At 41.2% G+C, this 24,369-nt stretch overlaps 1 protein-coding gene across 3 annotated transcripts in view; it reads left to right on the top strand.

Annotated features, from left to right (window-relative positions):
- Positions 1-8,929: 8,929 nt before the first annotated feature.
- Ckap5 (cytoskeleton associated protein 5) overlaps positions 8,930-24,369 on the top strand; it is a 104,238-nt gene continuing 88,798 nt past the window's right edge. For all 3 annotated transcript variants that reach the window (XM_027422520.2, XM_035446043.1, XM_027422522.2), the window contains exon 1: positions 8,930-9,041. The gene's annotated coding sequence lies outside the window, so the exon portion shown is untranslated. The remainder of the gene's footprint in view (positions 9,042-24,369) is intronic.

Genomic DNA, 24,369 nt, shown 5'->3' with positions numbered 1-24,369 from the left:
TTACTATGGCTGGCTTGGAGTCATGACTAATTTTGCACCTGCACTGTCTGACAGACCCATGCTGTGGAAAACCTACTTGGGGTCATCACCTCTTACATCTTCAGAGATGTGTGAACCATGAAGGGAAGTAGAGGGTGGGGGTTTTGTGTTGGTGTTTCAGTTCATCTTGAGAACGCAGGCCAAGGTGAGAGAGTTCACTGACATGCTGCCCTGACTGGCAGGTTTCACCTTGAATGCAGTTCAATGGGTTGATAGAAGCCGCCTGTCCAGACAGGATCACAATCATGATCATTGGTGACCTCTCCCTGCTCCAGAAGCCAGTGTCATGGCATGAATACCATGAATATTCTACTTCTGTTTTCATTCATTATGGTCTTCCATGTCACAGAACTTGACTTTGCCTTGCAATGATGGTGACCAGCAAAACTGTCCAGCACAGTGTGAAAAATCCCAGAACGGGACTGTCTGTATCTCTAAGCACCACACATACAAAGACTCCAGTTTTTAAAAAGCTACATTCTGCCAGGCATAGTGATGCACATCTTTGACCCCAGGACTCAAAGGCAGAGGCAAGTGGATCTCTGTAAGTTCAAGTCCAGCCTGGTCTACAGAGCTAGTTTCAGGCCAGCCAGAGATACACAGAGAAACCCTGTCCTGAAAAACCAAAAACCTATTCTTCTAATTTACCCACTGTATATTAAGGCTGGAATAAGACACTACAGAGTCCATCTCAGGTTCTCTGGGCACATTATTCCTGTGAAAATTAGGCAACTTTCTAGTCCTAATGCTATGTACGTGTAGAGAGTTTGGTTTCAAGTTTCAATGGTTGATTTTCTAAAGCCTAAACTGTTGCTAGAATAATGTCAATAATTAGGCACCACCCATACCTAAATCACAGTCTTAAAGCATGAAGTTGAGCAGCAGCACCCTCACCACCCCCTACTCCAAAAAAGAACAAGTAGAAGAAGAATGAGAAAAGTAAGAAAGTTGTGTTTGATTGACAAGAGATCTGGATCTAAACCACAATGTATAATTTTCTCCATTTGGGCAGTGGGTAGGTATACCAGAAACAAAACTTAATGGAATAGTTCAAGGACAACTAAACCCTTTCTCCCCCAACATTCTTTAAAAAGAAAACAAAATCCTATAACAAGAATAGAAGGACCTAGACTCTTAAGGGTTGAGAATTCCTTGTCCAGTTCTTCAGATATAAAGCCTGAACCCTTTACTGGCAGAAGATGAGTCAGATTCTAACAAACTGCAACTAGGGAGGTACTTGAGTCAGTAAAGGCCTTGCTTTTCTGTGGGGCATAGTGGGCAAGGTGGCAGATGTGACAGACCAGCCTGTTCTAGTGAGTTCAAGGCTAGCCAGGGCTGCATAATGAGACCCTGCATAAAAAAAGGGGTGGGGTGGGGGCAAAGAATGATGGCATACACTTGAAATCCCAGCACTGGAGAAATGTTCATAGGTGATCCTGGGGGTGATTACTGGCCAGACAGCCTAGCCTAGTTGTCAAGTTGCAAGACTGTGAGTGAAAGGTTCAGGCATTATGCTGGCCTGCCCCTGTTACCTGGCAGAACAGGCAGTACCCTGGTCAGCCCAGGGTTCCATGGGAAAGAAGTCTGCACGAAGGTGCAGAGGACCCCTTTAAAAGACAGATCCCTGCCCATTTACGCACTCTATTCTCTACGCTTCTATTCTCTCTCTACTCTTCTCCTCTTCTCTGTCTGCTTCTGCTTCTCTTCTCTCTCTCTCTCTCTCTCTCTCTCTCTCTCTCTCTCTCTCTCTCTCTCTCTGGCGACTGGCCATGGCAGTCAGCCATTAACTCTGTTTCTCTTCTCCTTTAGTTTCCCTACTCTGCTGGGCCTATAATAAACTGCTTAGTATGTCTAATATGTCTCTTAGTCTTATGTCTCCTCTGCCTCTTTTCTTCTTTATTTCTAATTTAAGCAAAAATTTAACAGTGAGAACTTCTATTTGTGTGTGTATCTGTGTGTATGTGTGTTATCTGGATGGCTCATGAGGGGTGACACCCAAGGTTACCTTTTGGCCCCCATGTACACACATAAACACATACCCACCACGGAATTCTAATAAACTAGACTAGTGGTGGCATGTGCCTGTGAACCCAGAATTCTGGAGGCTGAGATGGGAGCATTCTGAGTTTGAGGCCAGCCTGGGCTAGTGAGACTTGTCTTCAAAAATGAGCAAAACAGGCTGGAGAGATGGCTCTACCATTAAGAGCACTTCCTGCTCTTGTAGAGGACCTGGGCTTAATTCCCAATACCCACATTGTGACTCACACCATCTGTTAACTCCAGTACCAGGAGATTTGATGCCCTCTTCTGGTCTCCATGGGTGCCAGGCACACTTGTGGTATAGGGAGACAAAACACTCATGCATATAAAAGTAAATATATTTTTTAATCACCAAATTGGAGCTTACTGCTCCTGCAGAGGGTCTAGGTTCAGTTCCCAACTGCCACATGACAGCTCACAGCCACCTGTAACTCCAGTTCCAAGGAATCTAGCTCTGGCCTGTTTGGGCATTGAAAGTATATAGTGAACATATAGACACATATGTTTTAAAATACATAGATTTAAAAAAAAACCTTAACTATATTCTTGTAAATTACATTCAAATGAGGTCACCGCCTTTCAGTATTATAGGGACAAATGGTGGAACCTGAGATGAAAGGGTCTGTGGCCTACAGGATGTTAAAACGAAGAGAATTTTTTTTTTTAGATTTTATTTATTATGTATACAACATTCTGCTTCCATGTATATCTGCAAAACCAGAAGAGGGCACCAGATCTCATAACGGATGGTTGTGAGCCACTATGTGGTTGCTGGGAATTGAACTCAGGACCTCTGGAAGAGCCATCTCTCCAGCCCCACAAAGAGAATTTTTATATTGATTTCTTTGTGTGTGTGTGTGTGTGTGTGTGTGTGTGTGTGTGTGTGTGTGTGTGTGTGTGTATGTATGTACACATGATATTGCCCACATGTATGTGGCAGTCAGAGGACAACCTATGGGAATCAGTTCTGTGACCTGTGAACTCAGGCCATCAGTCCTGGCAGGAAGCAGCTTTACACATTGAACTATCTCTCAGACCCTGATAGGAAGGTCTTTGTGACATGAATTGACATTTATCCAAACCTAGGCCTAAAGAAACCTGAAAGGCAGTGATGATGAGAAGCAGTTTCAAGACTAAGGGTGAAAAGAGTACTAACATTTGAAGAATTCCGGGATTTCTATTTATGGACATAATTAAACAGGAAATGTGGTCAAAGATCTGGGGATGTAGCTTAGTGATAGGCCTCTTGCCTAGTGTGCACAAAGGCCTAAGCTGCTCCCTCAATACTGCCACCAAACAGAGGGAAAGAACAATTGAGTCCCTTTTCTTTTCTGTTTTTTCAAAGTCTATGGCTTTTCCTCACACAGAATGACTCAAGTGTTCAGCCAGTCTCTGTTTGCAAACAGAGACTGCTTGCCTATTTATTTGTCTTCCAGATCATTCTCCTGCTCCACACAGGGACCGGTTTTATTTCTAGTTAAGTGTTAAATCAGACTCAGACAGCCTAAGATTCTGAGTTTAAGCCCAAGGTTAAGTTAGTTACTAAACTAACTAATCTGCTTGTTTCACTTGGTTGGACATAAAGAGCCAAGAGCTCACATAGCCTGGCTCTTCCCTGTTGTTTAAGAGCTGGTTGATGGCTAATGAGGCTTCTATCTTTCCCTCTGCCTCCTTCCTCTTTTATGAGACTGATGTTTCTGTGGTCAAATTTTCTTGGAATAGTCTACATGTTGGAAGCTGGAAACATGGGTTATAAGAAAAGGAAAGGCATTGTTTAAAAGGTTTTTTTTTTTCCTTTATTTAACCAGTACCTATTGACTGTGACAGAGCATAAGCTAGAAAAGGCTTCACAATCTTGGAGACCAGTTAAAGCACAAATCCCATAGCCACTTGAGATGTGTATTAGTGTCACCATTATCTCCTGAGGATTATTCAGGAGCACTTCGACTGAAGGCAAAGGGAATTCAATCATTGAAGCTGAAGCTATTCCTCTTAGGCTGGAAGTAAGGATCTACATCCCAGGCTTGGGATGCTTCAATCAGAATTCACTTTGTGATTATAAACAGAATGAGCACCTGCTCCAACCCTAATGGACGTTTTAGAAATGCCACACAGTTACTCAGCAGCCACAGTACTTGACATGAGTTTCCTGTTTCTGGTTCCAAAAATACAGTGTTCACTTTAATCTCTGATATGTACTGTGCTATATACTCTTGTGTAGAATCATTGGGAGGTCCCTGGGATGAAGTCACAAATAACTCTAATAAGTACACATTTAAGTGTTATTTAATGATAATCCTGGGCTGCCACAGGTAATTTTGGCCAAACACTGTGCACCTGCTATGGGCAAGATACTATATAGGCTTCTACAAGAACTTAAGAGGTCCTGCCACTCCCTTTCCTCCACTATCTGTCAGATTCATCTCTCTCCACTACCTATTCACCTGCGCCAGCTATACCAGCCTCCTTGTTTCTCAAACCTGCCATGCATGCTTCAAACACAGGACTTTTGTATAGCTGTTCCCTCTGCCTGACTCTTACATATAATCATGACTAGCTCCTCCACCTTTAAGTCAGCTCTAATATCATCTCAATAAAAACTTAAACTGACCACTTCCTTAAAAATTACTGTCCTAGGCAGGCTGTGGTGGTGTGTGCCTTTAATCCCCCCACCCAGGAGGCAGTGGCAAGTAGATTTCTGTGAGTTCAAGGCCAGTTTGATCTACATAGCAAGCTCCAGGCTAGCCACCGTTGCATAGTCTTTAAGGGGATCTGGGGAGATTCCTCAGTCAGTAAAGTGCTTGCTGTGCCAACTGAAGGAGCTTGAGTTCAATCATTCGTATTGACACCCACGTAAAAAGCTGGGTATGGTTATATATGCTTGTAATCCCAGTGCTGGAGACTTGCAGGCAGGAGGATCCCTGGGGCTTGCTAGCCGGCTAGTCTAGCCAAATTGGTGGGCTCCAGGTTCAGTAAGAGACCATGTATTTAAAATTTTTAAATTGCGTTGGAGAGCAATTGAAGAAGACACGATGTCTACTTCTGGCCTCTACAAGCACACACATACACATGTGTATATAAAATTACAGTCTAAGAACATACTGCATAATTTATTTGTGCTGATTATCTATGTCTCCTCACTATAACAAGAGCTCCTTGAGTGAAGGGAATTTTTGTGTGTGTCTATTTTGTTCACTGACTATTCCAAATGCCTAAAACAGTACCTCCCTATACTAGGAATTCAATAAATATTTGTCAAATGAATAAGTGAATGGATTCCAACATCTTAGATGCACACCTTCAATATAAGGTTGAAGACAAAAGATTTTGCCATCTTGTTCCTAAAACTCTCCAGAACCCATACTACACACATCCTTTATTGAGCAAATTTGAGGTAGCTATCAACCTCTCTTTTAAGTGTATTCTTCAGATTATGTTTGATAATTTTTAAATGAACTATGTATGTTTATGTATATAAACCAATGCCAGGAGAAGGCTGTCTCTGCATATTCCTTATCCATTTTCCAAAGGTTACTGTTTGCTTTGACTAGTTCCTCTCCTTCCTTACATGTAATTCTGTTCTTACCACTTATCCTTTACTCCTTCCACTCTCTTCCTCCTGTCGTCTCATTCGCTCTATAGAGAGCAATTCCCAAATCAATACCACTTAAGACTTGATCTTGTCTCGCAGCTTCCATTTGGTATTTCCTAAGCCTTCTTAGATGATTCCATTTGAATGTCTCATTGGTATCTGAGAGTAAACAAGCATAAAGCTGACCTCTCCTTCTTTCCCTTGGGGCAGGGCTCTCCTGACTTCCCACTTCCATTTAGGCAATAATAGTCCTCCCTGTCTCTGGGCTCTAATCCTAGCACTTTGGACTCATTTTTCTAAATAGGATCCACCCTTGCTTTTGCACCTAATCTAATTGGCTGCCAAATCTTTCACTCTTCTTGAATCTATTCTTATCCTTTTCACTGCTGTTATAGTAGACTCCAAACCAGGATATCAACCCTCACTCAGAAGCTAATTAACTTGCTTAAGCTCCTGACTTTTGTCAACCATCCATAACTTCAGTTCTAGAGGATCCAAAGCCCTCTTCTGACTTCCTTGGTCACCATATATATACATGCAGGCAAGACATTCGTACACATAAAAGAAATACATCTACCAGGTGGTGGTGGTTCATGCCTTTAATCCCAGCACTCAGGAGGCAGAGGCAAGTGGATCTCTGATTTCAAGGTCAGCCTGGTCTACAGAGTGAGTTCCAGGACAGCCAGGACTACACAGAAAAACACTGTCTCAAAAACAAAACAAGAAAGAAAAAGTAATTGTAAAATGTTTCAAAAACAAGTAAACAAAACCCTCAAATTCCTAAGTTCAGTCCCATATATACAATGCACTTTCTTGTCTTTATGCCTGCTAATTGGCATTCTCTTTGCCCCTTGCCCCATTCATATCACTGATAAAATGCTAATTTTCCTCCCTTTATTTCCACTTATATTAAGCTTCTTATGACTCCAGGAATACTATAAACATCTTCAGGCATATACACACTCACATAATACACTGATAGCTATATATTTTTAAAAAATCATGCAACTTTCTTAAATTTGCCTTTTTAAAATAATAAAATTTCTTCCTTTCTACTCCAACAGTCAAATTCTTTTTTGTGAGTATACATGTGTGCCTGTCATATGCATGTGTGTGCATCTGTGTGTGAGTGCAATTGTTCCTATCATGTCCATGTGGAGGTCAGATGTCTGGTGTCTTCCTCATCACTCACCCATCACCCCCCCTTTAAGATTTTATTATTTTATGTATATGGGTGTTTTACCTGCATGTGTGCCTGGTACTCAGAAGAGGGCATCGGATCTCCTGGAACTAGAATTACAGATGGTTTTGAGCCACCATGTCGGTGCTGGGAATCCAACCCAAGTCCTCTGCAAGAGCAGCAAGTACTCTTACTGCTGAGCCAACTCTCCAGTGCTCTGTCCTATTTTGAGGCAGGGTCTCTTGATTCTCACTGTTTAGTCTGGACTGGCTAGCCAGTAATCCCTCAGGGTCCATATGTCCCTGCCTGCAGGGCTGGGGTTACAGCTGCCACTACCACACCTGGCTTTGACACAGGTAATGGGGATCCCAAGTCAGGGACTCAGGCTTGTACTTGCACTGACTGAACTGTCCTCCCCAGCCTGATTCATCAAATTCTTTGTTTGTTTGTTTGTTTTTTCGAGACAGGGTTTCTCTGTGTCTTTTGGAGGCTGTCCTGGAACTAGCTCTTGTAGACCAGGCTGGTCTCCAACTCACAGAGATCCACCTGCCTCTGCCTCCCGAGTACTGGGATTAAAAGTGTGCGCCACCAACGCCCGACATCAAATTCTTTTTGAACAACTGTACAGTGTTCTTTTGATATTCCATAATTTATGTAAAAGGTTTCATTTTGGTGGCCATGTGATTTTCAGATGTTTTCTAACTTCCCAGTGGCTCAGTGACATTTTTACTGACATTGTTTGCATGTGTTCATAAAACTAAAATAAATGCCCCTTAATAGCATTACTGGGCCAGAGAATCTGTAGATCCCAAAAGTGTTCTCCTAAAAATTTACATTAGAATTTAACAATGAAGTTGAGCTTTTACTTCTCCAGATATCCTTTATTCCGAGACCGTCTCCTGCAGTCCTGGCTGGCTTTCAACAGACTACATGGCTGAGGCTTGCCTTGAATTCCATGCTCAAACCCTAGAGTGCCGAGAACCACCATACTCACATCTTCTTCTTTACTTTTTAATTTTATTTTTATTTTGGTTTTTTGAGGCAGGGTTTCTCCTTGTAGCCCTGGTTGTCCTGGAACTCTCTTTGTAGACCAGGCTGCTCTTGAACTCAGAGATCTGCCTGCCTCTGCCTTGTAATAAATCCTCATGTTAAATTTGAAGGGAAACATCATTACTATATTATAACTTAATATTCATATGATGTTGGATATTGATTCAGGAAAGGATTTTAGTTGGGTATGGTGTTGCATATGCTGTAATCCCAGTACTTGCAAGGTGGAGGTGGGGTGATGTCACAAATTTGAGACAGCCTAGTATATAGTGCCAGTTCCAGGATAGCCTGGGTTATAGAGTGGGACCATGTCTCAAAAAATAAAATAGAGCGAGATGGCTCAGGGGGTAGAGGTGTTTGCTGTCAAGTCTGGTGAACTGAACTTGAGCTCCAGAAACTATATGATGGAAGCAGAGAACCTAGCAAGTTGTCCATAAGACAAATAAATAAATTGTAATAAAATCGAATTTTGACGATCGTATTTCATAAAATGAAAGCCTCTTGTCTTCATAATAAGCATCTGCAGAAGGTATTGCAGTTCATAAAGGCCATTCCTAGACACTCAGCTTGTTGTATTAAATCCTCACATTAAATTTGCGAGGAAAACATAATTATTGCATTTTCTACAGGTGGAAACTGAGGTCCAGATTAACAGAGAAAAGTGATTTGTTCACAAGAAGTATCCTGCCTCCATTCGAGGCTTCTTCCACTACGTCGCAGTTGCCTCTTGTATCCCTCTCATCGAAGAACTGCACAATCAATATTTGCGAATGCAAGGTCTCAAAAAAAAAAAAAAGGCAGAGATGTTGACAGTTGTTTAAACATCTGCAGTTAGGTAAAGGCAACGTGATGACGGCTGGGAATGCATAGATTCCCACACACCTCTCGCTCTGAAGTCGTTCTGAAGACGTTGGTAGCCTTTGGCTGCCCTCCTGATGTGTAGCCCAAGGAAACGCAGCTGCGCGCTGCCCCTTTAAGGCCGCAGGCGGCGCGTGCCCGCAGTCCTTTCAAACGGACCAATGAAAGGGCGAGAGGCGGTCTTCCGAGGACCAATAAGCAACGAGGACACTGCGGGGTGTGCGGCGGCCCAAGCGGTTTTAAACGGCTTAGAGCAGGCCCCTCGGTTCTGACCCGGCGGAGGTGAGTGGGCGGTGGGCTTCACCTATTAGTCTGGACCCTGGGGGCCCGGCGTCGCGCGCGCCAGGGGACCCGCGTCCACGGGTGGGGCCCTCGGCGGACGCGCGCCGCCGCGGTCTCGCGAACCCGGCAGGTCTGAGGCGGCGAAGCGGGGCGGAGGCCGGGGAGCCCGCGGCGGCAGGGCGGGGGGCGTGGGCGCTCGCTTGTGCTGGAGAGCCGGGCTGGGATCGAGGTGAGCAGAGCGCGCGGCGAGGCGCTACGGCAGCGTTTGAGGTCGGCGGGCGGCGCCGGGCCGCGCCTGGAGGCTGAGGGGTCCGAGACTGGGGCGGGGGCCCTGCGAGCAGGCCCTTGGTGGAGTGCGCCTCGCGGAATTGTCAAATGAATGAACAAGAGCCCGGGAGGGCTGTGGTGGGTGTGAAGGGCCTAGTCGCCTCAGAGCCGGACCAGAGCGCGGTGCCGGGGCCTGCCTCCATACCTGCGTCCCCCACCTGCGATGTTTTTTTTTAATGATTGTGATCATTCACCGCCCCGCCCTTGGTTCTCTCCCTCAGAAAGTGTCAGCAGAGTTCAGGTATTTTGCAGCTGTGAAGGTTTCGGGGACCAGTACAATAGCCAGCAGTGCAGGTTACCCAGTCCTTGCTAGGTGAATGAGATTCTCACTTTTAAGCTCTTAAGCAAATCGTTGTTGTTGTTGTTGTTGAGAGCTACCCGAAGTCGTGATAATTGCCAGGCAAGATTGAATGCATCCCATTTTGTTTCTTGCATAGGAAATGATGAGAGAGATGTTGCCAGAGTGGCTGCTGTGTGTTACAGAATATATTCGTGTTGATGAAATCTTAACAATGAGTTTCTGATTCAGCATCAATAGAGGTTTTGCAGAACTTGCCCCAAATTTATGCACGGCTCTAATTCTCCTAGGAACCAAGACATTAAATCTTGGCCCAGATAGGATGCTTGTCTTACATTATGCATAATTATAGAACTGAAAACTCATTTTTAGAAAGGTGAAATCCTCTTTTCTCCATTTCCATCACCCTGAAAAGTCCTTCTATGACCTAAAGAGCAAGAATATAAATCAAGCCAGTAGAGTCATTTGAGACTTTTTAAAGGGACTGGACAAACTGTAAGGTTTAGTATAAAAATCAAAATCAATTTAGTTGCCAACATAAGTAAAATCGAGGTAGTAAACTTAGTGAAAAAATTGTACTCAACGTTTTTGTTTTAATTTTTTTTTTTTTAACATGGGGCTGGAGAGATGCCACTTTATGGCAGTGATTGCTCCTCCAGCGGATCTGGGGGCGGGGCGGGAGGGGGGGTGAGCACCCAGGTGACCCTACTCACAGCCATCCGTAACTCCAGTTTCAGGTAGTCCAACACCCTCTTCTGTTGTCCATGGACACTGCATACATCTGGCACACAGACTTGTACACAGGCAAAACACCTATATACACATAAATATTTTTAAAGATCTTTTACATTTTACATTTGTGGGGGGGTGGGTGCACATGCCCGATGTCAGACAACTTAGAGTTAGTTCTCTCCTTGCCTTGTGTGGGTTCTGGGGATCAAACATCAGTTGTCCGGCTTGGCACAACGCAACCTTTACGCTTTAAGCTGCCTTTCTGGTCCCAAAATTTCACACAACTTTTTGATACTGTTCATTTAAGGAGGTGGCAAGCAAAGGCATTCCATAGTAATATGCCATATACTTTCCTCTCTATTCCTTTTAAAGTTTGATCACCAACTTTGATTTATGAAGAGTGGTGTGTGGTAATTCAATTTTTGTGATGGATAGATGAATACATGAATAGTTGGGTTTGGAGAAAGCAATTAAAAATAATTAACTTCTGGGCTGGAGAGATGGCTCAATGGATAAGAGCACTGAATGCTCTTCCAGAGAATCCAGGTTCAATTCTCAGCACTGACATGGCAGCTCACAACTGTAACTCCAGGATCCAACACCTCACAGACATACATGCAGGCAAAACACCAGTGCACACACACACAAAAAAAATGAATTATATTAAAAAACTAACAGTACCTTTGGATAGTGTTAAAATCTTTTTTTAAAAAGATTTATTTTTGTGTATGAATGCTGTCTATATGTATGTATGTACGGGCCCTACAGACTTCAGAAGAAGGCATTGGATCCCCTGGAACTGGAGTTACAGATGATTTATAAGCAGATGTGTGGGTGCCAGGAACTAAACTTGGGTCCTCTGCAAGAGCAACAAGTGCACTTAACTCTGAGCTGTTTCTCCAGCTCTTGGTGGTAAAATTCTTGATGAATATGAAAACTTGCCAGGCATGGTAGTTCATGCCTCTAATTCTAATATGTGGGAGTCTGAAGCAGGAGGATTGCTATGAGCATGAGAGCAGCCTAGGCTACATAGTGAACTTCAGGCCAAAGTGGGTTACAGAGTGAAACTCTGTCTCAAAAAACAGCAGCAAAAAAACAAGAACAAATGAAAAGTTTATGTTCTAGTAAAGCCAGGCTGTCTTGTTCTCTACTGAGATTGATGTCTGTTGGATGTTAAACATTCTAGATTCAAGGAACACATTGTGAGCCAGGAAAAAAAACACCCAAGGGAGTTTAACAGATTTATCTTTCAAACAATTTACTATAGCAAATTATAGTTTCTATATCCCTGTGGCTCAGCCCTAGGCCTTAAAGAAGGTAAATTCTAAAGTACATTTACTTGCAGTAGCTAATATTTAATGGATAATCTCTGTGTGTCACATTTTATTTTTCTTTAGCTGTCAGAATTTTACCCATGAGGGAACTGAGAAAGATTATGCAACTTGCTCAGAGTTATGACTTATAGAACCTGAATTTAAATCCAGTTTAGTAGCCAGGGTCTATGCTCTTATGGTCATTCTATATAAAGTAATGACTTAATGACTCGGGAGGCAGAGGCAGAGGCAGAGGCAGAGGCAGGTGGACCTCTGTGAGTTCAAGACCAGCCTGGTCTACAAGAGCTAGTACCAGGACAGCCTCCAAAGCCACAGAGAAACCCTGTCTCGAAAACAAACAAACAAACAAACAAAAAAAAAATTCAAGAGCAGATTTAAAGTAGAGCCCTCCGCCCTCTTTGGTAGAGATAGGAAGTATGGATGACAGGAATGGTTGTAATTTAGGGAGTCAGTTGAAAATACAATGTTTACCTTATGGGCAGCTGTGAGTGTGGTAGGGCAAGGGTGAGATAAAAATGGCAGTTGTGTGTTGTTTTGAAATAGAATCTTGATGTGGAGCCCTGGGTGGCCTAAAACCCACTATGTAGATTAGGATGGTCTTGAACTTGTGGTAAACCTCCTGCTTTTGCCACCTCCATGATGGAATTTACAGACCTGCACTACCACACCCACTTTAAAATTGAGATACTGAGATGTTAATCTCATTATGATTGTTTCTTGGTGGTCAGTATTATAGAGGTTTGAGGTTTTAAATGATTCTCATATTGTGTCTTGCTCAGAGATATTACTTAGGTTGTTCTTTTTTTTAATTTTTAGATTTATTTATTTTGTGTATGTGTGTTGCCTGCATGTATGTATGTACTTCCTGTGTATGTGGTGCCACAGAGGTCAGAAAATGGTGTTGGGTTCCCTGGTGATTGTGAGCCATCCTGTAGGTGCTGGGAACAGAACTGGGGTCCTATGCAAGAGCAGTAAGTACTCTTAACTGAGCCATCTCTCCAGCCCTACTTTGGTTATTATCGATGCACTTACCCTGCCTACTTAATCAACTTTGAAGATGTAAGTTTCTTCTTTTGGCCTTCACTTTTCCTGTTCTCTGCCTAGAACCTCCCACTCCACTCTGCCTTTATCTCAAGCCTGTGTTAACAGGGTTAATCCACAAATCCACATTTCAATTCATATGGCAACTCCTTAAAGAAGCATTTTTCTAAGTTCCTAATTACTATAGCTGTCTTGGTGCCTTTTCCCTCATTTTCCTCTGTGTCATTTATAGGTTGATTTTTGTTTGTGCCAGAATTTCTCACAGAAATGGAATAATATTAGTGTCTCATACAGTGTCTGAAACAAAGTAGGTCAGTTAGGCATGGTGGGACACAACTGCAGGTGCTTAGGTGGTAGAGGCAGGAGGAGCAGGAGCTCAAGGTTATTTTTGGCGATTAGCAAGTTTGAAGACAGTTTGGTCTACATGCCCCTTGTCTAAGAATAACAAAATCAGAGATAGTTCATTGGGTCAAGATGCTTGCCACCAAGACTTAGGACCCGACTTCTATCCTCAGGACCCACATGGTGGAACCAGATCACATCTGATCTCCACAGCATGCTGTAATGGTGTACTAGTATACACACATACACTAAATAAATGTGTTTTTTTTTTTTTTTTGAGTGTTGTTTCTTTTCTTTTTTCTTTAAAGCAGCACCAAAAAGCAAGTAAATGGGGAAAAAAAGTCTATTATAAACTGACATATCTTCTGTATGTGATAAAGTTAAAAAAAGATAGAGTGTAACTGTGTGTCTGTTCTGTATCCTTGGATGTGAACAGTATCTCAACAGATTAGCTCAGAACTCTTCTACTAAGAAAACTAGAAAATTCTTAGATTTATATTTGTGTAACTTGTGTAGACGTGCCTAGGCTCTTGTAATAAAGGCCTTTACCACTGTGAGAACAGAAGGACTGGTATGACCCCAGACTGCTGTCTGCATGGGGCCTGTGTTCTCTTGTGCTATTGGTACATAGCCACTTGCATCACGATTTAAAAAAACAACAAAAAATAGTAAAGAATATATATTTTTTTTTTTTTTGGTTTTTCGAGACAGGGTTTTACCGTGTAGCTTTGGAGCTTATCCTGGCACTCGCTCTGGAGACCAGGCTGGCCTCAAACTCACAGAGATCCGCCTGCCTCTGACTCCCGAGTGCTGGGATTAAAGACATGCACCACCAACGCCCAGCAAGAATAGTTTTACTGCCTTAAAATTTTTACTCAGCATTTCACTATTTGTTCTTTTCTCATACTCTGGCAGCCATTTTAGTGGCTTTGTAGTTTTCCTCTTCCAGAATGTCATGTATAATTAGAATCATTATACCTTAATATTGTGTTCAGACTGATTTCTTTAACTTCACTATAAGATTTAGGTTCATAGAGATTTTTTGTTTAGTTTTTGAGACAGTCTCATGTAATCTAGGCTGGAACTGAACTTACTATGTAGCTAAAACTGACCTTCAGTGTGATGCTCCTGCCTCTACCCTTGAAGTGCTAAAATTACAGGTGTTCAACATCACACTGGACCTTGAGCACTTATATATTTTTACACGGCTTGATAGCTAATTTATTTTCATCGATGAATGATACTTTATTTTATGAATATACCACATTTACTCGCCTTGGGAAGAATTGTAGTCATTTCTGGTTTTTTAGCAGTTATGAACAAAAGCTGCTAATAAACATTTTCTGGATTATATATGGACCTAGTTTTTACATCATTTGGGTAAATAAATTTGTTGCATCATATAGTAAAACTGTGTTTAGGTTTTGTAAGAAACTGTCAAACTGTCTTCCAAAGTGGCTGTACTGCTTTGCAGTCTCATCAATGAATGGGTTTTCCTATTGCTCCATATTCTTGACTGCATTTAGTCTTAACAGTGTCTTTCATTTATTCACTTATTTTCTAACCATTCTTGTAGTAATGTAGTGCTTCTGCTTTTAAATTTGCTTTGTTTTTCATGACATTTGATGTTTTAAGAGTGATAGTTAAAAGGAAACTTAAAAATTAATTTTTCATGTTAAATTTAAGCAAAAATTACAAAACTGATACGTAGAGTTAAGTTTCTCTTGTTTACCTTCTTGTTAGCATCTTACATGGTACATTTGTCAAGGTAAGAAATCAACAATGTATTTTATTATTTTTTATTTTTGTTTTGTTTTTTGAGACAGGGTCTTTACTTAGCTTGGCTATTGTGGAATTTACTGTGTAGACAAGGCTAGCCTCTATCAAACTCACAGATCTGCTTGTCTCTGCCTCCCTAGTACTAGGTTTGAAGCATGTGCCACTATGCCCTGCTATTCTTATTACTTTTATTTCAAGGGTATAGGTTTATGTCAGCAGTTCTCAACCTATGGGTCTCGGCCCCTTTGATGGTTGAATGACCCTTTCATGTGGGCCACATATCAGATATCCTGCCATATCAGGTATTTCCATTATGATTCATAACAGTAGCAAAATTACAGTTAGGGTAGGAACGAAATAATTTTATGGTTGGGGTCACCACAACATGAGGAACCATAAAGTGTGGAAGTATTAGGAAGATTGAGAACCACTGGTCCATGTGTTTGGGTATACATACCATAAATGTGCAAGTAGAAGTTAGAGGACAGCCTTCATAGTTGGTTCTCTCTTTCTGCCAGGATGATAACAGGGATTGAATTTGTGTCATCAGGTGTGGTGTCAGCTGCCTTCACCTACTGACCCATCTCTCTGAATTTCAGCTGGGTGGTGGTAGTGTACACCTTTAATGCCAGCATTTGGGAGGCAGAGGCAGGTGAATCTGAGTTCCAGGACAGCCTGGTTTACAGAGTAAGTTCCAGGACAGCCAGGGCTACACAGAGAAGCCCTATCTTGAACAACAAACAAACAAACAAAAACCCCACTGAATTTCATTTGGATTTTCTATTCATACCCTGGTTGTGTTTCAGGATCCAGTCCAGGGCAAAATATTACATTCAGTGGTTGTCTCTCCTTGACTCCTCTGGTCTTTGACATCAGTCTTCCCTTTCTCTTCAGGACCTTGATTTTAAAGAAACTTTTGTTTTCAAGATAGGGTTTCTCTGTGTAACAACTCTGGCTGTCCTGGAACTAGCTTTGTAGACCAAGCTGACCTGGAACTCACAGAGGTCAACCAGTGCTGGGATTAAAACCAATGCCCGGCAAGAAAACTTTTTTAAAGTTTCTGTGTAGAATTCTACTTACTCTGTGTTTGATGTTTTTCTCATGATTAGATTAGGAATATATATATATATATATATATATATATATATATATAGGATACCATCATATCAGGCATATGTAATATCCATGTGGCGTTGTTACCAGTCAACTAACTGGAGTTCCTTTGGCTCTACTGAATAGACGGCATGGGTAAGCAAGGAGAACTTTAGCTCTGACAGGTTTCGCAGAAGGCAGCAGCTTGTAAACTGGCCTTAGTTATTAGGACCCTTACTGTAAAGTTTACCAAGGCTTTAATAGCAAAAAAATTTGGTAGAAATGGAAACATTCCTAGTTAGGGTTGCATCTTCAGGGGTTAGAGAAACAGCTGTGGATTTCTTATAGTTTTCTTCAAAACCTGTTCATGCCTGGTGCTAGCATAGGGGTAGTAGTCACCTACCTGTTTGACTGACAGTTTATTTTTTCCTTTGCCTTTTTTTTTTTTTTTTTTTTTTTTTTTTTTTTGGTTTTTCAAGACAGGGTTTCTCTGTGTACCTCTGGAGCTTGTCATGGAACTTGCTCTATAGACCAGGCTGGCCAAACTCACAGAAATGGGTTATTATGGTTCATTTGCCATCATATCTATACCCAAAATGTATAACCATTTTAAAAGAATTGGGTTTAATGCTCTGAATGCAACTCTAGACCAAGGAGGCAGAGGCAGGTGGATCTCTGTGAGTTTGAGGCTAGCCTAGTCTACAGAGCTAGTTCCAGGGCAGCTAAGGTTGCACAGAGAAACCCTGTTTCAAAAAAACAAAACAAAAAAAAAAGTTGTTTTTTTTTTTTTTTTTTTAATGGGGTTAGTTGCATGGCTTTAATTCCCAGCACTTGGAAGGCAGAGGCAGGCAGATCTCTGTGAACTCAAGACTAGCATGATCTACATAGTGAGTTTCAGGATAGCCAGGGCTATTTAGAGACTCTGTTTGAAAACAAACAAAATTATTATTTGTATGGGTGATTTGCCTGGATGTGTGTCTGTGTACCATGTGAGCATATGATAACTATGGAGGACAGAAGAGAGGGTCAGATCCCCGGGAACTGGAGTTACAGAAGGTGATGAGCTGCCATGTGGGTGCTAGGAACATGGGTCTTGTGCAAGGACAAATGCTTTTAACTGCTGAGCCATTTCTCCAGTCCCTTTCCTGCCTCTTCTATGCTGAGCTTCCAGCATAGCCTCTCCTTAATTTTTTTTTTTTTTAACTACAGATGAATGTGCCTCTAGATACATTGGGCTTCTGTTGCTGTACTATATATTAAGTAATTAATGCCCCCCCCCACTGTGGATTGTTAGATTCATCTATGTAGCTACTAATAGCTATTTTATGGCTATAAAATACATTCAGTGAGTATAATTCCTGTACCATGAAACTTAATTTGTGGCTTTTAACATTCACAAAATATGTTAACTATTACTGCCTAATTTCAAAACGTTTCTATCACTCCACCAGAAAAAAATTCTGTACCTATTAGCAGTCACTTTTATAACACTTCATAACAGTGAAATCATACAACACATGTCCTTTTTATATCTTACATCTTTCACTTTGAATAATGTGTGAAGTTCATACATGTTGTAGCATGTATCATTGCTCTTATTACTCTATTCTTTTTTTGTTTGTTTGTTTGTTTTTCAAAACAGGGTTTCTCTGTATCCCTGACTGTCCTGAAACTTGCTCTGTAGACTGACTAGGTATAGACCGGGCTGGCCTCAAACTCACAGAGGTCTGCCTGCCTCTGCCTCCTGAGTGCTGGGATTAAAGGCATGCACCACCATTATTTCTTTTTATGAATGTATGATACTCCACTCTATGGATGTACCACATTTGTTTGCCTTATTTATTAGTTGATGGGTATTTGTCAATTTTGAGGCTATTATAAATCCTGCTATCAGCATTTATATATGTCATTTTGTGTTGTCTTATCAATTCTACTGGAAATGGGTTGTTAATATTTAATGTTTTTCTTAAATGTATATAGCAGTTTACATGCCTACTAATGATGTGCAAAAATTCTAGACCTGTTTATTCTTTCTTTTTAAAGGTTTTTAATACATCTATTAGTGTGTATGCAGGTCAGAGTACAACTTGTAGGAACCAGTTCTTTCCTTTCCCTCTACCTTGTGGATACTGGAAATTGAACTCAGGTCATCAGGCATGCTAGCAAGCACTTTTACTCATTGTCACTGTCCTTCAGACCTTTTTTTTTTTTTTTTTTTTGGTTTTTCGAGACAGGGTTTCTCTGGAGCCTATCCTGGCACTCGCTCTGGAGACCAGGCTGGCCTCGAACTCACAGATGTCCGCCTGCCTTTGCCTCTTGAGTGCTGGGATTAAAGGCGTGCGCCACCAACACCCGGCCAGACCTTCTTTTTGTTAAAGCTTTTAGTATTTGTTTGTAACACAGGGTGTATTTTTATGTTTCTTAAATTTTATTAATAAATGCTTCTTTTTGTCTTCTGGAGAATTAAACTTTGTAAATAATTTTTTTTTTTTTGAGACAGGGTTTCTCTGTGTAGCTTTAGAATCTGTCCTGGAACTTGCCCTGTAGACCAGGCTGGCCTGGAACTCAACAGAGATCCGCCTGCCTCTGCCTCCAAAGAGCTGGGATTAAAGTTGTACATTACCACCGTCCAGCCAAAAATAAAGATGTTTAATGTGACATGCTATATGAAGACATTCTTTTAGAATTATATTTAATCCATAGAAAAGCCCATCTGAATATTGAAAAGTCAGATTGGAGGCTGAGATTAAGAACACTTCTTGCCCCTTGAGCACCAGAGTGCATACTGTGTGACAAGACTTTCTCTGGGGAGACTCATACACATGCCTATTCTCCCCAGCTAATGAGCTCATGTCAGACATAAGTATGGGTAATACCAAAGTTCAACTTGGTAAACCAGTGAATTTTACTGGGGTTACTTACAGGAGAAGAAATGACTGAAAGACAGCTGCATCATCAAAACCCACTCCAGCACAGATAACAACTCTAAAAAGCACATGGTTGGAGAGTATCCTTTCCCAATGACTGTTGGTCTAAACCTCTTCAAGGTGGCTTGGCTGGTCTTAAGAGTCTTACTTGCAGCTTGGCTTGCCTGAGAGTGACTCTCAACAAACTTCTTATATAGTCTTGGGGAGAGAGAGACCTATTCAATCTGGTCAGTTTTAGGGACTTCCTGAACTATTTTGAATTGTGTTAAGAAAGTTCCCTGGAAGATGGAATGTTTCTTGAGGAAATTGCTACACAACAGTTCAGTTTCAGTCACCCACATCAGGGCCTCCTTGGGCACCTGCATGTGTATGTGTTCACATACCCAGCACAGATACACAAAATTACCTACACATAATTAAAAATAATAATTATTTTTAAGGAAAAGAAAACTCTTAATACTTAAAGGATACATTTTTTTGTTTGTTCTGACTTTTGTTGATCTATATAGATTGTTGGTACAAAAAAATGATTTGACTACTCTCAGATACAATTTGAAAGAGTAGTTTTCATTGGTATTTGCTTTTGAAACTTATAACATCTATGCCTGGGTGGTGGTGACCCAGCACTTGGGAGGCGGAGGCAGTTGAATCTCTGAGTTTGAGGTCAAACTGGTCTACAGATGGGGTTCTAGGACAGCCAGGGCTATACAGAAAACCTGTCTCAAAAAAAAAAAAATCTATGATTCATATTAAATGATAATGATGACTGGTTGAATTTTAAGAAGAGCATATTATAAATCATTAACAATTGCACAGAGGGCCTGGAGAGATGGCTCAGAGGCTAAGAGCACTGGCAGCTCTTCCAGAGGCCCTGAGTTCAATTCCCAGAAACCACATGGTGGTTTGCAACCATCTATAATGAGATTTAGTGCCCTCTTCTGGTGTGTAGGCATGTATACCAGAACACTATACATAAAAAATAATATTAAAAAAAAACAAACAATTGCATAGAGAACTGCCTTAACTTCTTGGGTATAATACCGGATACAATTAGGAAGTTAGGAGGAGTAACCCGCTTATATTTAAACTCTCAGGATTGATTCAAAATAGTTCATACAGCTACATTGGAAAATTACAACATATTTACTTGTAAGATTAAATACTTAACACACCACAAAACAGTCCCACTTGTAGGTATTTATTCAAGAGAAATAAAACAACATGCATACAAAAACCTGTATAAGAAAGCTGCTAGGGCGTTGGTGGGGCACGCCTTTAATCCCAGCACTCGGGAGGCAGAGGCCAGCCTGGTTTCCAGAGCAAATGCCAGGATAGGCTCCAAAGCTACACTGAGAAACCCTGTGGGGGCGGGGGGAGGGGGAAGCTGCTAGCAGTTTTTTTTTTTTTTTTTTTTTTCAAAATGTGTTAACACAATGACCTGAACTGGTAAACAAGAACATAATGTTTATATTTGCAGTCAGGTAATAAAAAGGCCATTATATGCATTTGCATGGATGATCTGTTGTTTTTTTGTTTTTTAATTTTTGGTTTTTCAAGATAGGTTTCTCTGTGTATCCTTGGCTGTCTTGGAACTCACTCTGTAGACTAGGCTGGCCTCAAATTCACAGAGATCTGCCTGCCTCTGCCTCTCAAGTGCTGGAATAAAGGCGTGTGCCACCACCTTCAGGCTGATCTATTTTTGTTGTTCTTGTTCTGGGTATAGAACCCAAGAAGTCAGACATGATGAGCAAGAGTTCTGCCATTGAACCACAACCCCAGCCCTTTACCTCAGTTGTATTGTACTAACTCAAAGATTCAAAAGACAACATACTATATAATGTTATTTATATAACGCTGTTGGAAAGCCAAAGTTTAGGAACTGATTGGTGGTTGCCTAGAAGTGAGAAAGGCATTAAGTATAAAGATCACAAGGGGAATTTTGGGGCTGTTGGTGCTCTTGTTTGTGGTAATGGATATGTAGCTCTCTGTGTTTTTCAGAACTTTATATGGAATAAATCTTATTGTAGATTATATCTTTATAATATTTTATGATATTTTACTATATATTTTTCAGTAAGCCTGACTTAAATAAAAGATCTTATCTCAGGGTATAGTCTCTCTTGGCCTTTCTGGTCAACAGTCATGAATGTGGTGTATATAAGCTCACAAAGATATACACACATACACATAAATAGTAAAAATAAATCTAAGAATCTGCTGAGGAAGACTAATCTACAAACCCTTAGGACACTGTTAACTTCATGGGTATATAATGAAAGAGGGTCTTGATTACTTAATTTAGGAATGCCAGTAAATGTATTGTAGAAACGTCTTGACTGTTTAGTCAGTTTCTCTTCAATTCTCTTAAAACCTTCAGATTAAGGGTAACCGGAGTCTATTGAACTCCTGTTCCCATTAGAGATGTTAGTTTATAAGTAGACATTGATTCTCACACTAATTTGATGGCTTTGTAGGGTGTTTTTTTATTATTTAAATTATATTGTGGGCCCAGTGTGCAAATCTGTAATCCAGCTGTTGGAGACTGAACCAGTAGGATTACAAATTCAAGACCTACCTAGACTACACAAAGAATTCATGGGACACCTGAGCGGTTTAGTGAAACATTGTTTCAAAATATAAAGTTTTAAGTTTTTAAGAAGATAAGGGACAGAACTCCAAGGAGTGGTCTTGCCTAACATTTATAAGACCCTTGTTCAATCCCTAGTGCTGCAAAATTAAAATAATTTAGTGTTGGAATGTCTTTTTCTCATTCAGTGTAAAGAAAATTGATTGCATTGATAATCTTTGAAGATCTCAAAGACCGTGTATTTATTCCCTGAGAGTTTATTTTAAGGGAGGGGTGCACATGCCTTGGTATTGTGTGGAGGTCAGAGGACTTTGTAGACCTCTCTCCTTCCATCTCTATGTGGCTTCCAGACATTAACCTCAGGTTGCTAGGTTTGTTCAATAAATATCCTTAGCTGCTGAGCCATCACTCCTGCTTAGTCCCTGAGATATTAATGCAGTTTCCCTACAAACTTATCAAGAACTTCTTGTAAATTAGATGACTTTATATTCCAATTATATTTGTATGCAATATTCCTTATGTAGTCTTGTAGTGAATTCTTGGTGTATTTTTGAAAGACCATCTTTTATTTGCAAAAGGGGGAAAGTTATTTTAATTTTTTGCCTCTTGTTAGCCTTTCTGCCTATCTGATCAATAGGAGCCTTCCCTTTGCTGCTAAGGAAGTCTGGGAAAGGGCAAGTGGAAGCATTGAAAGCTGCTGGAATTTCTGTGTCTTTATGTTGCAGTTTGAAGAATTGCTAGTTCTAAGAGAGGTTAATGGAAAAAGCAGCTTTCATGATGGCATCTGAATATTTATTCCAATGGTTTGACTATTGCCTGCAGTAGCTTTTTTTTAACACCTTTCAAAGACTTAGAATTGTGGTATTGAAAACTAGTCATCTCCTTTATTTCTTTGACATTTTCTGTATTACTACCAAACCAGACATCCACTTCCAAGTTGTTACATCATTTATATGCTGCTTTGTAAACCCTTTGAGATGGAGGTAGCATCCCGGGACTGCAGACTTCTTGGTGAAGGTCGCTGCGGCCCCTTTAAGCGTTCTGTGGGTGTGCAGAGGGGCATTGAGGGTGGGGCAGGCACTCTGACAGCGGTGCTTCTGTCCCCGCCCCCGGAGGAGGCGGTTCCCAGCAGCTGCCTTGCCAATGCGGCTGCCTCCCGCCTGCTACCGGGTATTCCTGCTGATCGTGCGGACGTTAGGGCCAGACCTCTCCCTGCTAGGGTAGCGTAAGTGTCAGACTACCAACAGGGGGCAAGCATCCTATGCTAGGTCGGAAGTCCTGATGGACAGTACAGGGGACTTAACCTGCCTTTCAGAGTCTTTAAGTCCGGGAAGGAGCGAAAACAATGCCGGCTGCAGTGTGCTAAAGCAGGGACATCAGCTCTACCTCTGGGTGGTGCCAGCAGCCTTTGCGTGTTTGTTTGGATGTGTTGTGTTTAAGTAGTACCCATGACATGACTTTTCTCAGCCTAGTTCCTGCTTGGGGTGAAGAGAGGATTGATTTTTACTGCGTTTAACCAGGTGGAGTGGAATGGGTGGAGCTGAATCTAGTGCTCTGGGCCTTGGGTTCTTAGCTTGGGATTTAGAGACCTGGCTAGCCTCCCACATGAGTAAGCTTTAGGTTTTCAGTCTCCTTGGTAGTGTTGAGCAGTAATTCTCAAAGTTGACCTAATTCTCAGCGGCTTTAACTTTCCATCTCCCCAGAGGCCTGTGTTGGTGTCCAGTACCCCCCCTTTGGAAACATTGACCATCTATTCGGGAGAGTCAAGCTAATCCTCTTTCCTTCTGATAGAATAGCACAATGTAAATGATATAGCTCTTTACCTGTCTCAGTTTCTGAGGGAATATGTGGGAGGTCATGATCCCAGAACAAGAAAAGCAACCATGGCTGAAGTTGGGTGAGATAACTTGCTAGAGAAGCAGTTCAAATTTCTCCCGGTGATAATGCACAGTACACAAACAATGCTTGTTCTTGTTAATGGAGACATCTGGAGGCAGTGAAGGGGTGTGTTTTTTAGAAGGAGAATGCCATCATTTTTGTTACTTCCACATAGATGAGATTCTTGTGGGCCTTGGACAAGTAATAATAATCTTAAATATTCTATGACAGTTATATAATCTTTCTCTTTTTTTAGTTCATGTGCCCTTCCTAGATGTGGTTTGAGTAAAGATCTCTAAACACATATATTCATTATTTTGTTTTATAATTACTATCTTTTTTTAAAAAAATGAGATCAGTGGTCATTCAAGAGGTTTAATTTTTAAAAATTCTTAGAGCATTTATGTATTTGGAGTTGTGAGCATGTGGATGTCACAGTCTGTATGTGGATACAGAGCTTTGCAGGAGTTGATTCTTTCCTTACATCATGTGGATCCCAGGGATTGAACTCAGGTCATCAGGTTTGACTTTTACACACTGAGCTATCTTGCTGATCTGGTTTATGTTTGTTTGAGATTGGTGACACTGGTTTGATACCCAGGCTGGCTCCTAAACCTTTGGAATCAAGTTATCCTCTTGTCTTAACCTTCCAAATAGCTGGAACTTCAGACATGAAGGTTAGGGGTTGTGCTTTGAGTAGGCAGAATCTACCCTCAAGCTTCTCAGACCCATAGTGTGATTCTGCAGTAGCATTTTCTTAGCCAGAGTGAGAGTCCAGGAAAGGTCATCGAATTCAGAGCTCTTGTATTGTGATAGTGAAGAGCTTTGTAGGTCAAGAGCTTGGAAATTTGCCATAGAAGAGTTGAACTGCCAACAATTCTTTCTAAGTAAAATGCAAAACCACACTGTTTACCAGCTTCTGGATATTCTAGACTGTCAAAACACAGGAATTAATTTAAAATAAAAGGATACTATGTTTGAGCATTTGGGT

The sequence above is a fragment of the Cricetulus griseus genome, chromosome 6 (genome assembly GCF_003668045.3).
Source record: "Cricetulus griseus strain 17A/GY chromosome 6, alternate assembly CriGri-PICRH-1.0, whole genome shotgun sequence".
NCBI lineage: Eukaryota > Metazoa > Chordata > Mammalia > Rodentia > Cricetidae > Cricetulus > Cricetulus griseus.
Note: the sequence above shows the minus strand (reverse complement) of the source record. Positions and strands in the feature narration are given on the sequence as shown.